The sequence below is a fragment of the Macaca thibetana genome, chromosome 18, assembly GCF_024542745.1.
Source record: "Macaca thibetana thibetana isolate TM-01 chromosome 18, ASM2454274v1, whole genome shotgun sequence".
NCBI lineage: Eukaryota > Metazoa > Chordata > Mammalia > Primates > Cercopithecidae > Macaca > Macaca thibetana.
The window spans coordinates 2,557,049-2,580,955 of NC_065595.1; the positions used below are offsets into that span (position 1 = coordinate 2,557,049).

Genomic DNA, 23,907 nt, shown 5'->3' on the forward strand with positions numbered 1-23,907 from the left:
TTGACATATACATTTCACTTCTCTTGGATTTTATATTGAAAAATGGAATTGCTGAATCATGTTGAATCAATCTATTTTGATTTTTTCATGAACCTCCATACTGCTCTCCACAATGGCTGCACTAATTTACAATCCTATCAACAACGTACAAGGTTTCTAATTTCTCTGCAATAGCATCAACACTTCTCTTTTTAAAATAATAGCTATTCTCACAGGTATGACATAATATCTCATTACGGTTTTGACTTGCATTTCCCTGATAATTAGTGATGTCGAGCATTTTCTCACAGACCCTGTTGGTCAATTGTATGTCTTCCTTGAAAAAAAAGATGGTTACTCAAGACTTTAATTCATTTTTAAAATCATATTATTAGACTATTATTGTTTTACTACTGAGTTGTAGGAGCTTTTTTTGTACATAGTTTGGACGCAAGCCTTTCATCAGCTGAGGCTGACGATGATTTGCAAATAGTTTTCCCCAATCCACAGGCTGCCAATCAACAAGGTGAAAAGTTGACCTATGGGTTCTGTTGATTGCTTTCTTTGCTGTGCAGAGCTTTAGCTTGATGTAGTACGACTTCTCTCTTCCTGCTTTTATTGCCTGGGCTTTTGATGTTCTGGTGAAGAAATCATTGGCAAGACCAACATCAAAAAGGTTTTCCCCTATGTTTTCTTTCAGGAGCTCGATGGTTTCAGGTCTTACATTTAAGATTTCTGACCCAGCTTGAGTTGATTTTTGTGTACGGTATAAGATAAGGCTTCAATTTTATTTTTTTGCATGTGGACATCCAGCTTTTCTAACACCATTGTTGAAGAGACAGTTCTTTCCCCACTGTGTGCTCTTGGGAAGTTGTCCAGTATCAGTTAACCATGTGGTTTGAATTTATTTCTAGGCTCTCTCTTCTGTTTCATTTATGTATATGTGTATTTATGCCATTGCCAGACCTTTTTCAATTACTGTTGGTTTGTAATATATTTTGAAATGAAGAAGTGTGATGGCTCCAGTTTTCAGAAAGATGTGATGTTCATGGATTGGAAGAGTTAACAACATTGTTAAAACATCCATGCTACCCAAAGTGACTCACAGATTCAGCGCAGTCCCCATCACAACCCCAGTAACATTTTTTACATAAATAGAAAAAAATCAATTCTAAAATTCACATGGAACCACTGAAGCTTTTTCTGTACCTGATATACCCCCAGCCAGTCTGTCTAGTCAACTCTTACTCATTTCCTTACTCATACCCATTAACTATTTTATTAACTCATTGACTATATTAAAATCCAGAGTTCTTTTGTTTTCTGAATTGGCCCCTTCTTTATGATTTTGCTCATACAATGTCTCAATACATTAAATGTATTTTAAAAGAAAATTGTTTATAAATCTTACGAATTGTAAAGTGATCCTCAAGGCATAGACCACACAGTGCTAGAAGCCCAGTAGGTGATGAGCAAGTATCTGTTAAGTGAGAAGGCAACCCAGTGGATGAAAGTGTCTGAGTGATTGGTCACTTCAGGTGTTGACTAGTTCCTCTCACCACCCCCAGCCCCATGGCTCAGCCTGGTGGTCCAAGAACTCTCCTTTCTTGACTACAACTCTGCTTCCAGCAGTGCCCTTCTCTCCTGACGCTGACTCTAAAATGGTCAGCTATAAGCTTTTTGAGAACAGAAGCCATAAGTCAAATTTTTCTTTATTCTACAATATTTGAAAATTGGTCTTGCACAGAACAAGTTCCAAATTTTGTTCTTGCACAGAACAAGTTCCAAATTTTGTTCTTGCACAGAACAAGTTCCAAATACAAGACTATTGACTGATTGAAAAGCATGTGCTATGAGTTGCTATGACTCAAACTGACGAACAACACCTGAAGTCCTTTCAGAAGAAAAGTTCCCTGAAAAGAACGTAGGAGGTTCTCATCGCTTCGCCAAATACCACTGTGCTTAACCTCTTCCCAAAGAGGAAGAAAGCCTTCCCTTCTGGCTAATCAGTTTCTCTTACTCATGTCGTCATTTGGCCACTTTTTAGAATAAAAGATTACAGTGATATGACACTATGTTCACTGTCAGGGCAGTCACTAAAGATGACTGTCTTAAATTTAGAGTTTCTGTGTCAGAATCTTGACTCACTTTTCTCACACAACAAAGTGGGAAGAAGCAATCACTTGCTTAGGCTGGAATATAATGAATGGCTTGGTGGTCATGGGCGTCTGTTCCTCACAACCAGCCTCTTCCTTTAAATGACATGGATGGCATCAACGTGCAGGCTGCCCAGAAGAAGGGGTGACACCTGTCACCATGGAGACCAAGAGCAGCTAACCATGCTGTTGGCTCCAACCTCTTCTCAGTGGCGGTGGGAACTGGATTTTGAGGACAGTGTTTCACAACTAACGGGATAAACCAATCGCTTCCAGAATCGCTTCCAGAAGTGCTCTGAGATGCTAGGAAATGTTTGATTTCATTCCTAGCTGCAGAACTTCATTGCTGCAGGGCTTCTGACAATTCATTTACCTTCTCCGTGCTTCGACTTTCTCTATATTTCTATCAAATGTGTGCTAACTCAGGATGGAGTTCAGCTGGATACAGAATCAGAGGATAATTAAGTGTGAGAGAAAACTGCAAATCCACCATATATTTTTTAAATCCGGGTGTCAGTTAACTTTTTCAGCAAATAGAGCTTTTTACTGCGATTGTTGTCACCAATTGTTGGAGGGTGGAGGAGGGAAGTATTGTGGTGTGAGTGACAGGGCAGTTATCTTTGGATGCAGAGTTGGGACAAGGATAATCCCCTCCGTCCCCATACAGGCCAACTGCTCCTGTTTTGTTAACCAACAAATGGAAATTCCGCCCTCTTGAAGAAATGATTTCAGGAGGAATATACACCTTACTTTGCAAATAATCACATAAATTAGTGGAAAATCTGTGTCTGATATTTGTGAGAGAAGGCTGCGCACAAGTAACCACCCAGCAGAAGGTGCAGGAACTCACAAGTTGTTAGAACAACTGGACCTCCTGTTTCAGAGATGGTTCGATCAGGCAGGTGTAAAAGGAAGGATGGACGGATTCTAGCAACCCCGAGTTAGTGCGGGTAATAAATGACAAGATTAAAAGAAGCTATTGTAAATAAATCAGAGAGAGAGATAGTCATCAAGAGGTTATTTGTTTCTGTGGGATGAGTTGTCAGAGTCTCTAAGTTTTTGGTGGAGAAAGGCATGTTAATATTCATGCTAATCTTGGAATGAGTGAGCTGACTGTCTGTAGCAGCAGCTAGCCCAGAAGTGGGTCTGTGTGTAAAGCCGGTGGTAGGTGAGCTGGGGAGGGAGCCCCTAGCAGTCAGCACTCACCCCTGGGAGCCCCACTCAGAGTCTATGCAAATCCCTAGAAAAGGCATCTCATTTCAGTAGCCAAAGCCCACCACCAGAATTATCAATCTTATTAAGGTTTTCTTTCATTGACTTATGCTAATTAAACAAATGTAATGCAAAACATTAAAAATGTGTTGTACAAAGAGGGCCTCATTTTTAATACAGAAACTTCCTATATTACAGATCACCCTAAGACTAGCAACGGTAACCAAAATGTGCATTGTTTTAAGTAAACACCATGGACATAGCAAATATTTATGCAACTTCTGTGTATTCAGAACACAAAACAGTCATTTTTTTCCAAATAACTTCACTGAGAAACTTCATAAACGACATTATAATTGCTCTCTTCAGGTGATTTTACTTTTACATTGGTGTCATCTTAGCCTAGAATCTCCCCGTGGGATGTACCACACAATGCAAGGAGAAGGTTACAGAAAGGCAAAGCCGCTGCAGGCTGCCTGGCTTTTAAGCTATGAGAGATTTCCCAATATATGATTTAGTTACGACTGTGTTATAACTCAAATCACGTGATATCGAGGAGTGATGCAATTGCTTAAAAACACTATGAAACTATTTTTATTGAGCCTAACAATGTCAACAGAAACAGACAATAAAAATTTCAGTCGAAACTTTACAAATTTTATGTAAATTAAATGACTGCCTTTTAAATTCACTAAGCTAGATCATTTAATTATTTCTATATGAATGATACTAGTTCAGAAAAACATTGTGTCGACAGTTTTTTGTGTTAATATTAATACATAAAGCATTGAGATAGGGATTATTTTGAAAATGAATGCAGTCTAGGTTTAAATGCTTTATGTGTGTGAGTGGGTGTGATAGTGTGGTTGTGTGTGAAATATGGTTGTGTGTGATTGTGTAGTGTGAGTATACGGTTGTGTAATTGTGTAGTTGTATGTGCATATGTGAGCACGTAGTTGTTTGTATGTTTGTGCAGTTGTGAGTTTGAATATATGATTGTGTGTATGACTGCATAGTTGTATGTGCATGTGTGAGTATATGGTCATGTGTGAGTGTGTATGATTGTGTAATTGTGTAAGTGTAGAGTTGTGTGATTGGGTAGTCCTATATGCATGTGTGAGCATGTTATTGTGTGTATGTGATTGTGTTGTGTGTAATTGTGTATTTGAGTGTGTGAGTATATGGCTGTGTGTAATTATGTAGTCATATGTACATGTGAGAGCATGTGACCGTGTATGAATGTGTGTGATTGCAGTTGTGAGTTTGAGTATATGGTTGTGCGTGTGTGTAGTTATGGGTGCATGTGTGAGCATGTGGTTGTGTGTGAGTATAGGGTTGTGTGTGTGATTATGTAGCTGAATGTGCATGTGACAGCATGTGACCGTGTATGAATGTGTGTGATTGCAGTTGTGAGTTTGAGTATATGGTTGTGTCTGTGATTGTGCACTTATGCATGCATGTGTGAGCATGTGGTTGTGTGTGTGTAGTTTTGTGTGACTGTGTAGTATGTGTATGTGTGAGCATGTGGTTTTGCATGTGTGTGTAGTTGTATGCATGAGTACAGGGTTATGTGTGTGACTGTGTAGTTGTATGTACATGTGTGAGCATATGGTTGTGTATGTTTGTGAGGATAGGGTTGCGTGTGATTATGTAGTCATATATGTATGTGTGTGCCTGTGGCTGTGCATATGTGAATGTGTAGTTGTGTGAGTATAGGGTTGTGTGTAACTGTGTAGTCGTATGTGCATGTGTGAGCACATGGCTGTGTGTATGTGTGATTGTAGTTGTGAGCTTGAGTATAGGGTTGTGATTGTATAGTTATGTGTGCATGTGTGAGTGTGTGTTTGTGAGTGTGTGTCTGAGCTACTGTGTGTATAGGAGAGGAGAATGGGGAGGGAGTAAACACTGCCTGTTATTAAATGTTAATGTTCTGCAAATTCCAAGTCTATGCAGCCGGGCGTTTACTTGAGAAGCTTCTCTGAACCATATAGACATCTAACAGAGATTCTTCACAAAGATTTTCATCCCTCTTTAATTCCATCATTAGGACCAAGATGAAAGGAGCCCAGGCCAGGAGTGGGGGACAGTGCGATGTCCCCGCGTCCTCCTGGGCCCGAGCAGAGCTTGGCTTGGCACCAGGCTCCCCGGGTCGGCGCCTCCAAAGTGCGGCCAGCGCTTCCCTCTCAAGCATGAATTATTCACTTGTCATTTCAGAAGCGCGAGCTAGACTTCAATTTTAAACACAGGAGTAAATTTCCTTTGGGAGTCTTGATCTCACAATAATAAAAGGCATGAAGAAGGAAAGTGGATTGGCTTCTGACGTAAAGGTTAAGGAACCTATGAATATATGTGATACGGACCTGGCAAGCCTGACACTGTCTTCAGTCAAATGTGTTGGAAAGGAAGACGCCCTCTTTTTTGTGCTAGCTCATCTGCCTCGGCGAGCCCTTCTTCCCACTATGGAAAAGAAAATGCATCTTGTCTCTTCAAAGCGTTCTGGTTGGGTTGGGTTAATGGTCTCTTTCCAGTAAATATTCATTCGCATTCTGGAAGGGTCCTTGAGGCCCCCACTCAGCTCCGAGCCTTGTGGCTCCCCACTCGCTCTGCTTCCCTCTGGGTCACTCACTGCGAAGAATTCAAGGAGCGCCTAAGAGCCCACTCTGCAGAGCGGAACCCCTGCAGGGGCTGCCCGGGCCCTGCTCGCAAGAACCTGGCTCTCTCAGCAGGGACAGCATCTGGGGATGGGACCTGGCACGGCAGCTCTTCCCAGCACCGTGTCCCCTGCACCACTGCACAGCTTCGGTGGACGCGCCAGGGACCCCCGTGCTCAGCTCCCCGGCCACACACTCTCAGGTTGCAGGACTCGGGCAGACCCGTGGAGCTCAGTTCCCACAAGGAACGAGCGCCTCTGCTCTGCCCTGCAGCCTCTGGGTAGGACCTTCCAGCTGTGCCTCGGTGCACCCGGTCTCCAGGTCCTGCCCGTTGAAGACCAGCCCCGGAGCGAGGCACACGTGCAGTCCGAGGTCCAAACGCGCACAAACGCTACACACCTCAAGAAATGGACATTTCTAGCCCCGAAAGATTCCACGTCTCCTCCTGTCTTCTCTCCCAAGTTTCTCACTTGGAAGTTGTGCCAGGTATGTGCCTGTGGGAAGGTCTCTTTGTGAACATAGAAAAGCCACCGCAGACGGTGTATAATCATTTGGTGTCAATTCTTTCACGCATCAACACGTTTTGCGATTCATTAGTATTGTTTTACAGAGCTGCAATTCTTTCATTTATATTACTGTATCGTTTTCTCTAAATGAATCATTACTCTACTTTTTTGTTTTACGGTTTGTTTGTTTTTAGACAGGGCCTTGCTTTGTTACCAGGGCTGGAGTGCAGTGGCATGATCTTGGCTCATTGCAACCTCCACTTCCCAGGCTCAAGTGATCCCGCCACCTCAGCCTCCTGGGACTACAGGTGCATGCCACTATGCTCAGCTAATTTTTTTTACATTTATTTTTATTATTTTATTTTATTTTGAGACAGTCTTGCTCTGCAGCCCAGGCTGGAGTGCAGTGGCGCGATCTCTGCTCACTGCAAGCTCCGCCTCCCGGGTTCACACCATTCTCCTGCCTCAGCCTCCTGAGTATCTGGACTACAGGCGCCCGCCACCACGCCCGGCTAATTTTTTGTATTTTTCGTAGAGACTGGGTTTCACTGTGTTACCCAGGATGGTCTCAATCACCTGACCTCGTGATCCGCCCGCCTCAGCCTCCCAAAGTGCTGGGATTACAGGCATGAGCCACTGTGCCCGGCCAGCTAATTTTTTAAAACGTTTTTTGTAGAGACAAGGTCTCACTATATTTTTCAGACTCATCCATCTCACTCTTGATGGCCAATGGGCTGGTTTCACCCTGGGGTTATTTCGAACAGTGCTGCTGTGGGTGGGTTTTGCATGTCTCCTGGTGCATGTGTGTATGCATTTCTGCAGCATTTCACATTTTTGGTGCTATTGTAAATGAGGCATATTTTAAAATGCTTACTTTTAAATCATTGTTCTCAGTAATGCCACATACTAATTTGTATCTAGCAACCTTGCAAAACTCACATATTATTTATAATATTTTATATAAAGATTTATTTTATTTTTCTAAGTATATAATCTTATATGAAAATGATGAGTGTTTTTCCCTTGCTGATTTTTTTTTTCTTTTTTCCATATTACACTGGCCTGATTTCCCATAAAAGGTTGAATGGAATTGTTGAGAATAGCTCACCTTGTTTCTATTCTCAAAGAGAAAGCTTCTGCATTTACCTTTTGAAGTCAGTTGTCTCTTAGTGACCGAATTCTCTCCTCACCTTGCTGCTGTAAGCACTCGAGGACGTTTCTCTGTGGTTCCTTCTTTGCAGGGTGGTCATACTTCCCTTTCTCTATTATGCACCCGAGGAACACTTCCTGATGAAATAAATTTGAAATTATGGGTGGTTTCTCTATTAAAGGAAAATCACCTGTGCTGAGAAACTGCTGCAACAAATACTGATCAGAGAATAAAGGGATGACTACAAAGATGATTAATAGAATTAATACTTTCTTAAATGTTAGGACTTGGCTTGAACCTTAAAAAGGAAAGGTTGAGACTTGGTTTCAGGAAGTTTCATCCAATATCATGACTTTTCATAAATCACACTTGGGATTGGTTAAGAGACTTGAGACTTCAGTAAAGGTGTACTTAACTGTGAAAGGTTTTCCTTGAGGACAGTATGGCGATGTGGCCCCAGGCTACTCACCTGTCTCAGGTTAGAGTTCTGCTTCTCTCCAGCCTTGGTGGAGGACATGGAGGTGTCAGCAGATCTGGGGTTCTGGGTAATCCTGGCTTCTTGGGTCATTCCTAGGTCCCAGGGCAGAACTCGTCACTGGCTCTCTTTATGAAGATGGTGATGGCCCCTGTCAGAGAGGAGAGGAGGATGGGTTTGCAGAAGCAAGAGGTTAAAGGAAGGCACAGTAAGCCAAGCAGGCGCAGGCAGCACAATGCTTCATGGCCATGTGGCTTGGAAGGCTGGGCAGAGGGCTGGGTCAGGTGGAGAGTACTGAAAGCAAAAGCAAAAGGGAGGGTTTAGAACAGCTGTGACAAGACCATCAGGATAAGGAGTCTGAAAGTTGTTCCATGAGGAACGTTCATCAACGCTGTGGGGAGCAGAGAGGAAACTCACGTAAAGCAGATTCTGAGAAAGTGAATGGGATTACAATGGATAAATTTGATGAGTGGAATAAAAACACGATGGGCAGAAATAATAGGTTTAATCATCTCAGTCTCAAGGAATGATGAATTGAACTAGAATGGTGCATTTGGAAGATACGTGGCAATGAATGCAAAAGACGTTTTCTAAGTAAATCCAGGATGATGTGATGGCTGTTGGGAAAGAAGGAAGGATCTTAGGTGTTTCCCACATTTTGAGGCTTGGAGATAGGGTGTTCTTGGCAAACAAGAGGTGTAAAGGAGAAAAAATCAATTTGGATTTCAAGAATTAGGCAAGTATGGTATGTCCAAGCGGGAGTATTTAATAGGTAGTGAGAGAACAGCACGAGAATCTGAATGGAAGTATTGATTCAGGATTCGGGTATAGATTATTGGAACTATAAGAGCTGGTATAATCACCAAGAAAAGGAGATCTGCAAAGAAGTTTAACAAACTGAGTTCTGTGGCACATTTAGATTATAGTAGAGGAAATGGAACCAACCAGAAGACAAAGAGTAAATGTCAGAAAAGGAAATTAGAAAGATAATATTCAAACTGTGTGGAATCACAGTAGCTAAGGAAAGAGAATTTCAATCAGACAGTGTTAAATGCTTCAGAGAAGTCCAGGAAACAGTGAATGGCTGAACTGGACCAGGACAAATTCATCATCACTTCCGTGAGAGAGGCACTGCTCTCAATAGTAATGGGTCAGCAGGATGAGGAGAGACAGACAGACGGACAGATGGATAGATAGGCAGACAGATGCTTTTATTATTTATTTATTTTTTTTGAGATGGAGTCTCTCTCTGTTGCCCAGGCTGGAGTGTAGTGGTGCAATCTCGGGTCACTGCAACCTCCACCTCCCGGGTTCAAGTGATTCTCCTGCCTCAGCCTCCCAAGTAGCTGGGATTACAGGCACCCGCCACCATGTCCAGCTAATTTTTATATTTTTAGCAGAGATGGGGTTTCACCATGTTGGACAGGCTGGTCTCAAACTCCTGACCTCAGGTGATCCGCCTGGCTCAGCCTCCCAAAGTGCTGGGATTACAGGCATGAGCCACCCCTCCCGGCCTCATATATTTTTATATATAGGCTTTCATATAAGAAACTTCCATATAAGAGACTTTCATATATGTTTATATGTGGGCTTTCGTATAAGCTTCTTCTGATAAACCCTGACAGAATTTTTTTCAGTTTTTATTTTAGGTTCGGTGGTATGAGGGCAGGTTTTCTTCTTTGTTTGTTTGGAAATTAAGTATATGTTTAATAGTTTATATGATTTTTAAAATTTATTTTTATTATACTTTAAGTTCTAGAGTACAGTTCTAGACTCCCTCAGTGGTGGTAATTATAAATCATCTTTCATTTCACTCTCAAATCTGTCCTTGTCTTGATGATAGATTAAATGTTTACCACACTTTTGAAGTTTACAAGGCATCTCTATTGCTACATATTAATCTATGTGCACAATGTGCAGGTTTGTTACACAGGTATACATGTGCCATATTTGTTTGTTTGCTGCACCCATCAACTCATCATTTACATTAGGTATTTCTCCTAACACTATCCCTCCCCCGTCTCCCACCCCACCTCAGTTCCTGGTGTGTGATGTTCCCTGCCCTGTGTCCATGTGTTCCCATTGTTCAATTCCCACCTATGAGTGAGAACATGCAGTGTTTGGCTCTCTGTCCTTGTGATAGTTTGCTGAGAATGATGGTTTCCAGCTTCATCCATGTCCCTGCAAAGGACATGAACTCACACCGGAAGACAGTGTGGCGATTCCTCTAGGATCTATAACTAGAAATACCATTTGACCCAGCGATCCCATTACTGGGTATATACCCAAAGGATTATAAATCATGCTACTATAAAGACACACTCACATGTATGTTTATTGAGGCACTATTCACAATAGCAAAGACTTGGAACCAACCCAAATGTCCATCAATGACAGACTGGATTAAGAAAATGTGGCACATATACAACATGGAATACTATGCAGCCATAAAAAGAGTACAGATTTGTTTAAATGGGTATATTGTGTGATGCTGAGATGTGGTGTGGAAATGATCTCATTACCAAGGTAGTGAGCATAGTGGCCAATCGTCAGTTTTTCAGCTCTTGCCCCACACTTTCTCCTTCCCCTTCTTTTCATCCCCAGTGTCTATTGTTGCCATCTTTGTGTCCATGACCAAACCCAGTGTTCAGTTCCGACTTATAAGTGAAAATATGCATATTTGGTTTTCTGTCCTGTGTTAATTTGCTTAGAATAACACTTCCACTTCCATCCGCATTGCTACAAAGGACATGGGTTCATTCTTTTTCATGGCTGCATAGTATCCCATGATGTATATGTACATCTTCTTTATCCAATAATATGCTCCATTACATTTCTTTTGGGGGTTAAATCATCTTTTAGTTCATTTTTTGGTCTCTTTGAAATCCAAAAAAACAAAACAAAAAAGCAAACAAAACAACAACTTAACTGAAACAATGAGCTCACTACTTATGGTAAGTCTCTCATTCAATTAGACTTACTTTCGAAGGATAAATATCTCATGACTTTTTTCTTAGAATCCACAATACCTTGTTGGAAGGTCTCCCCCACCAAGTGTGTTTGTACCTTTATTACTTCCCATTGATCTGAGGACCAGAAACTCTCAATAATCCCAGAGCTCATTATTGCTCTCTTGTCATGTGTTGCTGTTTGTATAAATCATCCACATTTAAGTGGATGATGCTTAAGTTATTTTTAAGTAACTTTTTTTATGACAGGGTCTCAGTTTGTCACCCAGGCTAGAGTGCAGTGGCATGATCATGGCTCACTGCAGCCTCAACCTCCTGAGTTTAAGTGATCCTCCCACTTCAGCCTCCCAAGGAGCTGGGACCACAGGTGCACACCACCACGCCCAACTAATGTTTTGTATTTTTTTGTAGAGATGAGGTTTTGCCATGTTGCACAGGCTGGTCTCAAACTCCTGCGCTCAAGCAATCTGCCTGCCTCAGTCTCCCAATAAACTGGATCCCTTGAATAATTTGATTGTTAAAAGTTGAGAGTCCTAAGAGGCCAAAGCCTCCATGTTTCCTAAGACTCCTGAGTTACAAGTATGTCATTTGTGTATGCATGTAGTTATGGGTTCACTTGGAAGTCACGGCCCCTGAGTGGGCTGACCACACATCCTAGCCTGGCCTGAGCAGTTCTAGACTCCCTCAGTGGGGGTAATTATAAATCACCTTTCATTTCACTCTTAAATCTGTCCTTGTCTTGATGATAGATTAAATGTTTACCACATCTTTGAAGTTTACAAGGCATCTCTATTACTACATATTAATCTATATTACTATATTACTACATCTATATTATCATACAGTAATGTAAAAAAAAACTTCCAAATTACACACAAGGAATCCATATGCTGAAGATTCTGCCATAAAAATTCAGCATATCTCAAGTACCCTGCCCACGTAATTACTCAGATGGTTAACAGGGATGTTTCTAAATACATTATCCCTTTAAATATATAGATAGACACTGTTAATCCTTGTTCCTGTCCCAGTTCCCTTAGGTTTACAACATATTATCAGGGCATTAGTTTATAAAAAATAAAAATGAATAATATAATCAGGACATTAATTTATAATCAGGGCATTCATTTATAAATGCCCTCATTATATTATTCATATAATAAATATATATGGGCTGAATTTAGTGGTTAATACACGTTCTTTGGACACATAATCTTTTGTATTTTCTGATTAAGCGTGTGTATTTTGAAAACTTTGGTAACAGTGTTATAATTTAATATTAATAATTTTTTTCAAAAAAATTATTTGTATTAATGCTTGGCTCTGATAAACATTTTATTTATGCAGACTTCCAGAAGCGCCGATTAACGTCTTCTAAGTAAAAACTCAAGAAACTGAGTAAAACAAAGGAGATTTAGGACTCACTGAAATACAACTATGAAGAATAAATATTCAGACAAAAACCTGGTATATTGTCTTGCTTCAGAGGAAGATGTCAGATTCCACTGCATCTGAAGACATTTTGAAAACAAATTGTTGAATTTTTGGTATGCGAAGTGTTTTATTTGTGACTCAGATTTCTTCCTCTTACAGAAAATCATTTCACTCTGCGTTAACTTTAATAAGGTAAGACAAGAGCAAAGAAGAGGTCACCACGGCTTACCCGGGTTCCACATGGTGCAGATTTCATGAACCCTGACACGAAGCAGAGGCAGAGGCAGACATTTGTGTTCTCTTACTGACACTTCACCAGGTTTCTCTCAGTCTCATCAGGAACCTGTGGGAAATTGAGTGTATTTTCACTGGCTGCAGTTTGAAACACTGCCCTACAGAATGTCTTGCTGCTGTCGGTCTTCACATCCACACAATGTACTGCAAGAGTCTACGTTTACCTTCAAGCCAGCCCCTTCTGTGAGGTCAACATTTATTCTCTCAGTGTTTTGTACATATTCATGTGGGTTTTTTAGTTTTTTTTATTTCATTTTTAAATTTATTTATTTATTTATTTATTTATTGAGACAGAGTTTTACTCTTTCGCCCAGGCTGGAGTGCAGTGGCTTGATCTCAGCTCACTACAACCTCCGCCTTCCTGTTTCAAGCAATTCTCCTGCCTCAGCCTCCCAAGTAGCTGGGATTACAGGAGCCCACCACCACACCCGGCTAACTTTTGTATTTTTAGTAGAGACGGGATTGGCCATCTCTACTAAAAGACCACGTTGGCCAGGCTGGTCTCAAACTCCTGACCTTGTGATCTGCCCACCTCGGCCTCCTAAAGTGCCAGGATTACAGGCATGAGCCACCACCCCTGGCTCAGTTTTTATTTTTATTGATACATAATAATCATACATATGTATGGGATACATCTGATAGTTTGATACATGCATACAATGTGCAGTGATCAAGTCGGAGTAACTAGGATATCCATCACCTCAGACATTTTTCATGTATTTGTGGTGGAAACATTCCATGACATTCATTCACTTGCATAGATACAAAATGCTAAATGAATGAGGATAAGAAAACCATGAGGAGTTCTAATGGTGCTGAAATTGCCTTGGGTCCAGGGTCGTGTGAACCTCAAAACTGAAAACCAGACACCTTCCAGAACAAAAGTCTGCACATCAGGAAGATCCAGATAAAAGGAACAAGAAGAACAGAGAAAACAACCTCAGAAATTGCGAGTTCGTCTCTTTTATCACACCCTGAAGCCCACATAATTTCTTTTTTAAGGGACAGGGAGAACTCTCAAGCTGTGAGACTAGAAAGCTGTCCTGGTTCAATTATCCCTCCAAAAAGTAAAGGAAAAACATTTCACTTAAAAATCAGCAAACACACAGAATCCCAGTCAATTCTCACATAAAATTATAAGAAAAAGAATTAAGTACAAAATAATTTATCTGAAAAGAAGTACATCACGGGCAATGAGGTTTACTCTAAAAATTCAAGAGTGGTTCAGTATTAGAAAGTACATTGACATGGTTTGGCTGTATCCCCACCTGAATTTCATCTTTAATTATGATCCTCACATGTCGTGGGAGGGACTGGAGGGAGGTAATTGAATCATGGGGTCCGTTTTTCCCATGTTGTTCTCGTGATAGTGGGTGAGTTCTCATGAGATATGATGGTTTTACAAGGTCTAACATTTCCCCTGCTTGCACTCATTCTCTCTCCTGCCGCCCTGTGAAGAGGTCCTTCCACCATGATTGTAAGTTTCCTGAGGACTCCTCAACCATGTGGAACTGTGAGTCAATTAAACTTTTTTTAAAAAATCACCCAGTCTCAGGTATTTCTTCATAGCAGCATGAGAATGGACTAATACACACATTAACGAAACATTAAAGGTAAGAAAAAAAGCATGATTTTCATATATATATACACACATACATATGACATTTGACATAATTCATCACTCGTTAATGTTAAAAACAAACAAATAGAAATTTGTGATATTTCTCGTATGCCTCAGCCCAAATGCATCATCTCTCTTAAGGAAGAAAAACTCGAGGTTTCCACTAAAGTTAGGAGCAAGGTGTTAGGAATAAAATCAGAAACAAATAACTAGAAAGGAGGAAATGAGCTAACTGGAATTTATGATGTGAGCATTAACACAAAAATAAGATAATTTAATAAGGTAGCAGATTGTAAAATTGATATAGAGAAATAACTCATATATATATTATACACAAAATATCTATTTCTACATATACATAATGGATTAGAAGACATATGTGTGTATTAGAATTTATAACAAAAGAGATCACCTCATTAATAACAAAAAAAGAAAAGATAATATCTAAGTGAATTTAATAACAAGTAAACTCTAAAATATTTACTTAATGAACAATTAGAATTTAAAATTTAGAAAAGCCATTTGCAACAGCACCAAAAATGAAGCACTTATTAGTATAAAGCTAACAAAATATGTGTAGGATTTTTATGGAAAACTGTAGAATTCTAATGAAAGAAATCAAAAATCTAAAGAAATGGAGTGACAGTCTATGATCATAAATTGGAAGACTCAATATTGCTAACATATCAATTATTCCCAATTGGATCTAAAGATTCAACTTAATTCCGAGAAAATTCCCAGCAAAATATTTTGCAGATATTGCAAAACTGATTCTAAAATGTATACGGAAAGAGAAAGAACCTAAAATAGCCAAAACATTACTGAAGAAGAACAAAGATGGAAGACACACTACGTGATTTCAATATTTACTATGAAGCTACAATAATCAAGACAACGTGCTATTGCTGAAATCATAGACAGATAGATCAAGAGAAGAGAATAGAAAGCCCACACAAAAATAGTCAACTGATTCTTAAAAGACCTGAAGGAAACTCAACAGAAAAAGGATACTTTTCTCAACAAATGATGCTGTAAATGTTGAATGTCCTTATGCAAATAATCATAATGATGATTAAAAAAAAAATGTAGACACAGATCTTACATCTTACACAGAAATTAATGCAAAATGGATCACAGGCACAAGCACAAAATACAAAACTATAAAACTTTTTAAAGAAAGCTTAGAAAATATTACAAGACTTGGTATTGAATGTTTCAATAAACGTTACTAGGTATATTTAAGGTATACAACATGATGTTATAGAATACATATGGTTTGCTAGGCCACTCTTGTGTGCTATAAAGGAACACCTGAGACTGGGTAATTTATAAGAAAAGAAGTGTAATTGGATCCTGGTTCTTCAGGCTGTCAAGCACGGCACCAGCATCTGTCTGGCTTCTGGGGAGGCTTCAGGAAACTTTTACTCATGGTAGAAGGTGAAGCAGAAGCAAGTATTAAGTGTTGCATACCAAATGGTGGTTGGATGTGGAGAACCGTGAACTCTCATCCACTGCTAACGGCAGGTCAAGTTTTGTCAGCACTTTGGAGAACTAGTTTTCAGCCCTTTATAAAGTTGACAATGGGTATATCTCAGGACTAAGCATTTCTGTGCCTAGGTATATTGCCTCAAAGTATTTTCAAAAACAAGCATCTCCAAAATAAGAAAATATGTAAAAGGAATGGTTAATGCAACAGTGGTTTACAAAAACACTAATAAGAACCTAATTGTTAAAGTCAGAGGTAACTGAAAAGCACATGTGGTAGAATCAAAGGCTAAGCACTGCATCTCAGTTCCCCTCACTGATTTGACCTATAGAACTTGTCAGAAACATAACTTCAAATAAACCAGGCATCTATGCATGTTTTCTAAAATCACACTGAACTGCGCTATTTGTTAATGGCTTTGTAACTAAGAAAATAATAAAATTATGCAGAACTATAGTTAATAATATTGCATTGTATATTGAACATTTCCTAACTCTAAAGAATAGATTTTAGGTGCTCTTACCACACACACACACACACGGACACACAGTAACCAAGATTATAAGTATCTTAATTCACTTGTAGCAATCATTTCACTATGTGTGTATATTAAAACAGCATAGTGTACACATTAAATATTATATATATAATAAAAATATAAAATAAAATAAGAATACAAATGTGGATGTGAAGGTTGTTCCAAGTGAAATGGTTACTCATTAGAAACATAGGAGGGGAATAAGAGCTGGGAGGAGCTCAGGGAGCATGTGTATGTAATACTTTAGTTCTCTAAAAAAAATCTAAAATATGTATGCCACAATATATTAACATTTGTGCATTCAGTGGCAGTCATGTGGGCATTTATGTTCTCCTCTCTGTACCTATGTATAGATTTAATACATTTTATTTAAAAAGTTAATTTCCCTAAACTAATTCTTTCTTTATATCTCTTTATGCTTGCTTGTGGCACCTTCACCTTGAACACACAGCAATAAAAGAAATCTTTTACTGTGATGTTTTTTCCTTCCCTTACTCTCTCACATCCAAATAATTACCAACTCCAGCTAATTCTCTGTAGAGTTTCTTATATCCAAATGTGCTTTCCTCTTTCTTCTGTCATTCTGTTACCCATTGACCCAGCCCCACATCTCACCTTGTGAAGATGCATAACCGGGCCTGCAGAGACGGGGAATGGGCCACACCCCATGCAGATGGGTGGGTGTGGACAGGGATGGGCCAGGGATGGGGCAGAGTCTCTGTCTCCCGGAACCAAAAAGGGACGTGGCTATGGGGATGTAGTAGCAAGGGTACCATAAAGGATTGTGCTAAAAGAAACAACACAGAGGCCTAAGTGCTAGAATGTGGAAAAGTAGCTGGGAGAACCCACACAAGGTTGCTCATGAAGCAAGCAACAAAAGCACACAAGCCCAGCGTTGGCAGGACCTGTTCCACGTGTAGGACACTGTATTTGCTGCTTTCATGCATGGTCCTTCACTCGGCCCTTCCAGAAACTCTTGAAGATAGATGATCATTTGTTGAAACTCAGGGAGTTTAAACATCTAGTCTACTGGAAAAGTTCCTATGAAGGTTGTTAACACCATGCACTCACAGATATATGTAATACAATCTCTCTCTATTAAATATGATCATGGCTACTAATTCTAGAACCATTCAGAAATTTAAAATAGAAACAGTTACAATGGCAATTTCTAAGTTTTAAACTGTAAGATGATTGAGAAATTTAAAAGTCTCAAAAGAAGGAAATAGTCTTACAACTTCAATAAGAATTTTCTTGTTACAAAAATGATATCGCCTCTTGCCTAGGGTAGACTCCTATTTATGCTGGGTTCAGTGTAGTCCAACATCAACTAGGTTGAATTCTTTTGAATTTCAGAATTCCCGTGCTGCAGTATAACGGATGATAGTGAGCAGGTGTTGGCAACCTATAGCCTGAGGCCCAAACATGCGGAGTCTACACCAATGACACCGTCTACACCACGTTCACCCTTCTACCTTGTCATTAGTAGCAAATGTTGGACAAAGCGGAGTGACACCTTGTGAGGACATTCTCCCTTCACAAATGGAATCGACAGCCTTGTAAAAAGGTGAGAACTTTTATTGCAATTATGCATCATCTCTCTCTATACTACAATCGGGTGATCTTCTTCAATGGCATGGTTTGAATTTGCATTACAAGAGAAAATTTAAGGAAGTTTCTAACAGCGCTAAAATAATGAACTGAAAATCATCTTTTATTTATAATCACTCTAAGAAAGGTCCTGATTGGTGAATCTCAATCACTGCATTTTCCATATGTTAAAAACTGTGGTGACTGAAAGAGCTGATAAGTACCACAGTTTCCAAGAGACCTTTCTACCTCATTGACCACGTAGCCAAAACCCCACTGTGCAACCTGATAAATGGGGTGCAGGCCCTCAAACCGTGCGTGCCCAACTGTGTAGAGTAGCTGGTACAGGCTGTGCAGTCACCTCACTTCAGCCAAGGTTCAGAGCTGGGTTAAGCTCTGAGCTCACAGGAGCAGCCACAGGCTCGCCCTCTCCTTACAGAGTGCCATCCCTAATCCATTGCTATGCAGCCTGCATGTCCCCAAAATGTGTGTCCCTGACATAATGGATAAGGAATATTTGATCCAGAAGTTCAGAGGATCAGAGTTCTTGGGGCACAGAAGAATATTTTAGTGTACTTACAAATTATTCTAAACGCCAATGCAAGGCATTCATCATAAACAATAATTTCAGTGCAAGAATAATCAATTTGGTGTATAATGTATCAGACAACAGAAAGGTGCCAACTGAATTATTTTCTCCTAAGACCTTCCTAGTACCCTCAGCATGTCAGGTGACTAACAGGCCGTAAGTAATATATTTGTTGAATGAAGAAATGTGCTGAGAATTCAAGATTTTATAAAAATTTACGAGAGTTTGTAAACTCCATTAGGCTAAAAAAATTTTTTAGAATTACCACTTGTTATTCATATTATTAGAATCTTATACACTAGACTATTTATTTATAATAAAGATATTTTATATAATTATACTTATAGTATTATAAATATACAAAATTAAATCACCTCCCAATAACGTGGGTTTACATTGCCAAAGGGGTAGAAAAGGAGAATTACCTGGTTTTCCCTTAAGGATTGTAACATTCTATGCCTTCTCCAAAATTGTAAAGTTTAGCCTTGTGTATCAAAGAAGCAATTGATCTTAAATTTACAGACCAATAGTATATGATTTGATTTGGGAAACTGGAAGGGACAATGGCAATTTAAAACAATTATTTGGGGCAATTTTTCTTATCAGTAATAAGAAAAAACAACAATGCAGGTTCCAGCCGTTAAACTTATTTAGCTTAAGCTCTTGAGTAAGTTTTGGGAACAAACAGTTGATGCACATATTGTGTGCAAGTTGTTACTTTCTTATTAATATCATATCCCTGTATTACTAATAATGTCAGTCTAATTAATAGACACAGAAGAAGCTGAATTAGGAGGAAGATGTTTAATTCAATTTCTATCATGCTTTGTTATCTTTATCATTATCAAAATGGAGAGGCCTGGAAAGCATTTGAAGATTTTTAGTTAAATACTGCAGAACAACCTAAGCAGGAGATACACATTTGAGGTTAATCATCATATGGATAATAATTGGTATCTCAGAAGGACATGAAGCCAAGTGAGTGTCTAACTTCTATCTCCCTCTCTCCTCGATCTAGAAGGAAAAATGATTTCCTGCTGAAAACGAAGGATTTGTCAAAGGCAGTCTCAGACAACAGTAACCACGTTTTCCAGATTCCTGACTTTTGACAAAACACAGAGAACTCCACAAAGTTGCAAATTTGATAGTACCTTAAGATTTGTTTCAAATATGTACACTTAAGTATATTAAAGATGGCAATCTAGGGAGAGTATGTTCTGGGTATGGTCTTGCCTGCATTCCACATTGGTTGATATTGATCACAAGAATTTACAAATATTAACTTTTTTTTCTATTCTCTCTATCACTCACAATGACCGACTCATTTCTTCTCTTCCAAGATGGCTGTTTGGATAAGAAGAATGACGGTTCCTGGTGTAGTCTGCACTTCAGGCAATGGAGTAATACGGAGTATTACCGGGTTTCCACATTCATATCTGGCGTCTGGCATCACCCTCACCCACAGAGACTATTCAGTACTCACTTTCTTTTTTTTGTTTGTTTGTTTGTTTGTTTGAGATGGAGTCTCGCTCTGTCGCCCAGACTGGAGTGCAGTGGCCGAGTCTCAGCTCACTGCAAGCTCCGCCTCCTGGGTTTACGTCATTCTCCTGCCTCAACCTCCCGAGTAGCTGGGACTACAGGCGCCGCCACCTCGCCCAGCTAGTTTTTTGTATTTTTTAGTAGAGACGGGGTTTCACCGTGTTACCCAGGATGGTCTCGATCTCCTGACCTCGTGATCCACCCGTCTCGGCCTCCCAAAGTGCTGGGATTACAGGCTTGAGCCACTGCGCCCGGCCCAGTACTCACTTTCACCTGGACATCATCCCCTCCAAACACAAACGTTACTTGGTGTCACTGTCACCCTTCTTTTCCTCACTAACCTTTTTAAAATCAAAATCTCTAGCCAAGCCCCCACCAGCATCTTGAAATTGTGTCCTCAGAACAACAATGTTCAAACCTAACCCCCAGTACCTGGGTGGCCTCACTTCAAAAGAGGGTTTTTGAAATGTAACCAAGTTAATATGGGGTCCTAATGAATATGGGTGGGCCCTAATACAAGGACTGGTGTCCTTGTAAGGAGAGGGGGTCACGGAGCCACACAGACAAGGGAAAGGATTCCATGAGAAGGAGGAGGAAAAACTGGAGTGATGCAGGCACAAGCCAAGGAACTGAGGAGCTACCAGAACCCAGAACCACAAGAACACGGAAACACCAGAGCCAGGAACCACCAGGACCAGGAGCCACCAGTAAATGAAACTACCAGAATCAGGAACCACCAGAACAAGGGACCATCAGAACCCAGAACTATCAGAACCTGCAACACCAGAACCAGGAGCCAGCAGTACCTAGAGCCACCAGAACCAGGAATCATCAGTAACTGACACCACCAGAGCCTGGAACCATCAGTACCTGGAACCACCAGTACTTGGCACCACAAGAATCTGGGACCACCAGACCCTGGAATCACCAGAACCAGGAACCATCAGTACCTGGAACCACAAGAACCAGAAACCATCAGTACCTGACAGCATGAAAACATGGAATCGCCAGTACCAGAACCAGAACCAGGAACCATTGGAACCTGGCACCACCAGACCCTGGAACTGCCAGTACCTAGAACCACCAGACCCTGGAAACACCAGAACCAGGAACCATCAGTACCTGAACCACAAGAACCAGAAACCATCAGTACCTGGCACCACCAGAACGTGCAACTGCCAGTACCAGAACCAGAACCAGGAACCACAGCACCTGGCACCACCAGAACCCGGAACCATCAGTACATGGAACCGCCAGAACCTGGAAACACCAGAACCTGAAAACACCAGAACCTGAAAACAAACACCAGAACCTGAAAACAAACACCAGAACCTGAAAACACCAGAACCTGAAAACACCAGAACCCGGAACCATCAGTACATGGAACCGCCAGTACCTAGAACCACCAGAACCTGAAAACACCAGAACCTGAAAACAAACACCAGAACCTGAAAACACCAGAACCTGAAAACAAACACCAGAACCTGAAAACACCAGAACCTGAAAACAAACACCAGAACCTGAAACCACCAGAACCTGAAAACACCAGAACCTGAAAACAAACACCAGAACCTGAAAACACCAGAACCTGAAAACACCAGAACCTGAAAACAAACACCAGAACCTGAAAACACCAGAACCTGAAAACAAACACCAGAACCTGAAACCACCAGAACCTGAAAACACCAGAACCTGAAAACAAACACCAGAACCTGAAAACACCAGAACCTGAAAACACCAGAACCTGAAAACAAACACCAGAACCCGAAAACACCAGAACCTGAAAACACCAGAACCCGAAAACACCAGAACCTGAAAACACCAGAACCCGGAACCATCAGTACATGGAACCGCCAGTACCTAGAACCACCAGAACCTGAAAACACCAGAACCTGAAAACAAACACCAGAACCTGAAAACACCAGAACCCGAAAACACCAGAACCTGGAAACACCAGAACCTGGAACCACCAGCACCAGAAACCATCAGTACCTGGCACCACCAGAACCTGGAATAGGGAAGGAAAGATTCTTCCTAAAGTCTGCAGAGGGAGCGTGGCCCTAACGACACCCTGATTTTGAACTTCCGGCCTCCAGAACTGTGAGCGAATAAACTTTATTTGTTATAAGGCCCGATTGTGGTAACGTGTTACCGCACCCACTAGACATCATTACAGCCCCTATTGGCTCTCCTGCCCCAACCCCCCAACCATCATAGCTAAAGTTTCTAAGAAGCTTAATCTCTCCCTCTGAAGTTCCACAACAGACCAATCTCTCTGCTACATTCTGGCAACTGTGAAAGCAGTAAGTAAGTGGTCAGGACAAGCTTTGTATTTAGTGCTCTTTGTTTCATAATCCCAGAGATAATGATGCAGACCCCTTGTCCTCTCACCTGCTGTGGGGCCCTGTTCATATACAGGGGCCAATTCCATTCACCACATAGTGAACAAATGCAAGACCTCTATGGCCCCAGGAGAAATAATGCATTAATAAAATTAAACTGCCATGTAACTAGCTGAAAAAGCCTCCCCAGGAAGCAAGAAAGGGCTTAATGCAACTGGAATACTGGCATCCCAGAGGCCTTTGGGAGGAAGGTGTGTGAAAATTAAACATGAGAGACATTTAACTCCCACACAGCCACTTCCTTAGCCATTTTGACTTTGTTCAGTTTTAGTTTGGCCCCCAGGATCAGACTCGCTACTCCCTGTAGATGGAAGCTGCAAAACTAAAAATCCATTTAGCTGCAAACCCTTGGAACAATTTTTTTGAATACTCTTGGTTTATTTGTTATTTCTTACATAGATAAACAATGCAATGCAATAAATATTCCACAATACTATGGGCGGCAAAACTAGTATTTGGAATAATTATTTTTCCAAATTCCTTGTGTGCTTTTTTCTCTTTGCCTTCCTTTCTGCTTTAAAAAAAAAAAAATCCCTGTTCCTATGGAAACAATAATGGTACTACTATTCCCTAAGTGTAATGCCTAAGACAAAAATGATTGTGTAGAAATATACCTTCTAGGTATGGTCTTTTATTCCCAAAATGTCTATTAATATCAATACCTTGTTATAATACCAAAATATTAGAAAAATAAAATTCAAACTAAGACTATTCTTTAAATAAGACTAAATTCACTTTCAAAATTCTTAGATATGAATTTTTATCCTTATGTCATTTCTTCATTCATCTGTTCAACAAATATTTACTAAATGCCCACCCTTTGGTAGTGAATTTATCATAGTGAATCTATTTTCTGCTAATATGATGAAGCTTTCAAAAAGAAGCATTAAATGTGTGACTTATAATTCCATCATCCTTAGGGACTTAAAATGACAAAAGTGTCCTTTAAATTTTCACATTTTTAGAAGGATTAAGAAGCTTCATTACTTTTTAAAAAAGAAATTCCTGTAATAAAGCAATTGCTCAGTTTTGTCAATTGTCGTAGCATCTCATTATATGTTTGTTAATTATCTTTTAATCTTCATGACTGAAATTTAAGCAATCTTAAAGTAGTAAACAAAGACATTAATTCTGAGATGCTCAAAACAGGCTCATTGTTGATCATTTATGAGGAATGGGGCAATGTATATGTTTCACTGTTAAAATAGTCTAAATCCTAAACCTGTGTAATTTAACTGGAATTCACACAATGCTTTATAGGCAAGTGAAAATGATCCCTTGGCTTGCTTAACTTTACAACTCTAGTTGTTCTGTTT

General features: G+C 40.1%; 1 long non-coding RNA gene across 1 annotated transcript; it reads right to left on the minus strand.

Moving 5' to 3' along the window:
• Positions 1 to 7,569: 7,569 nt before the first annotated feature.
• LOC126941270 (uncharacterized) lies at positions 7,570 to 12,995 on the minus strand. The gene is made up of 3 exons (XR_007721217.1): positions 12,762 to 12,995; positions 8,124 to 8,280; positions 7,570 to 7,791 (listed from the first exon to the last, which is right to left on the minus strand). It is a non-coding gene; the product is annotated as an uncharacterized LOC126941270 (long non-coding RNA).
• Between the last annotated feature and the right edge of the window lie 10,912 nt (positions 12,996 to 23,907).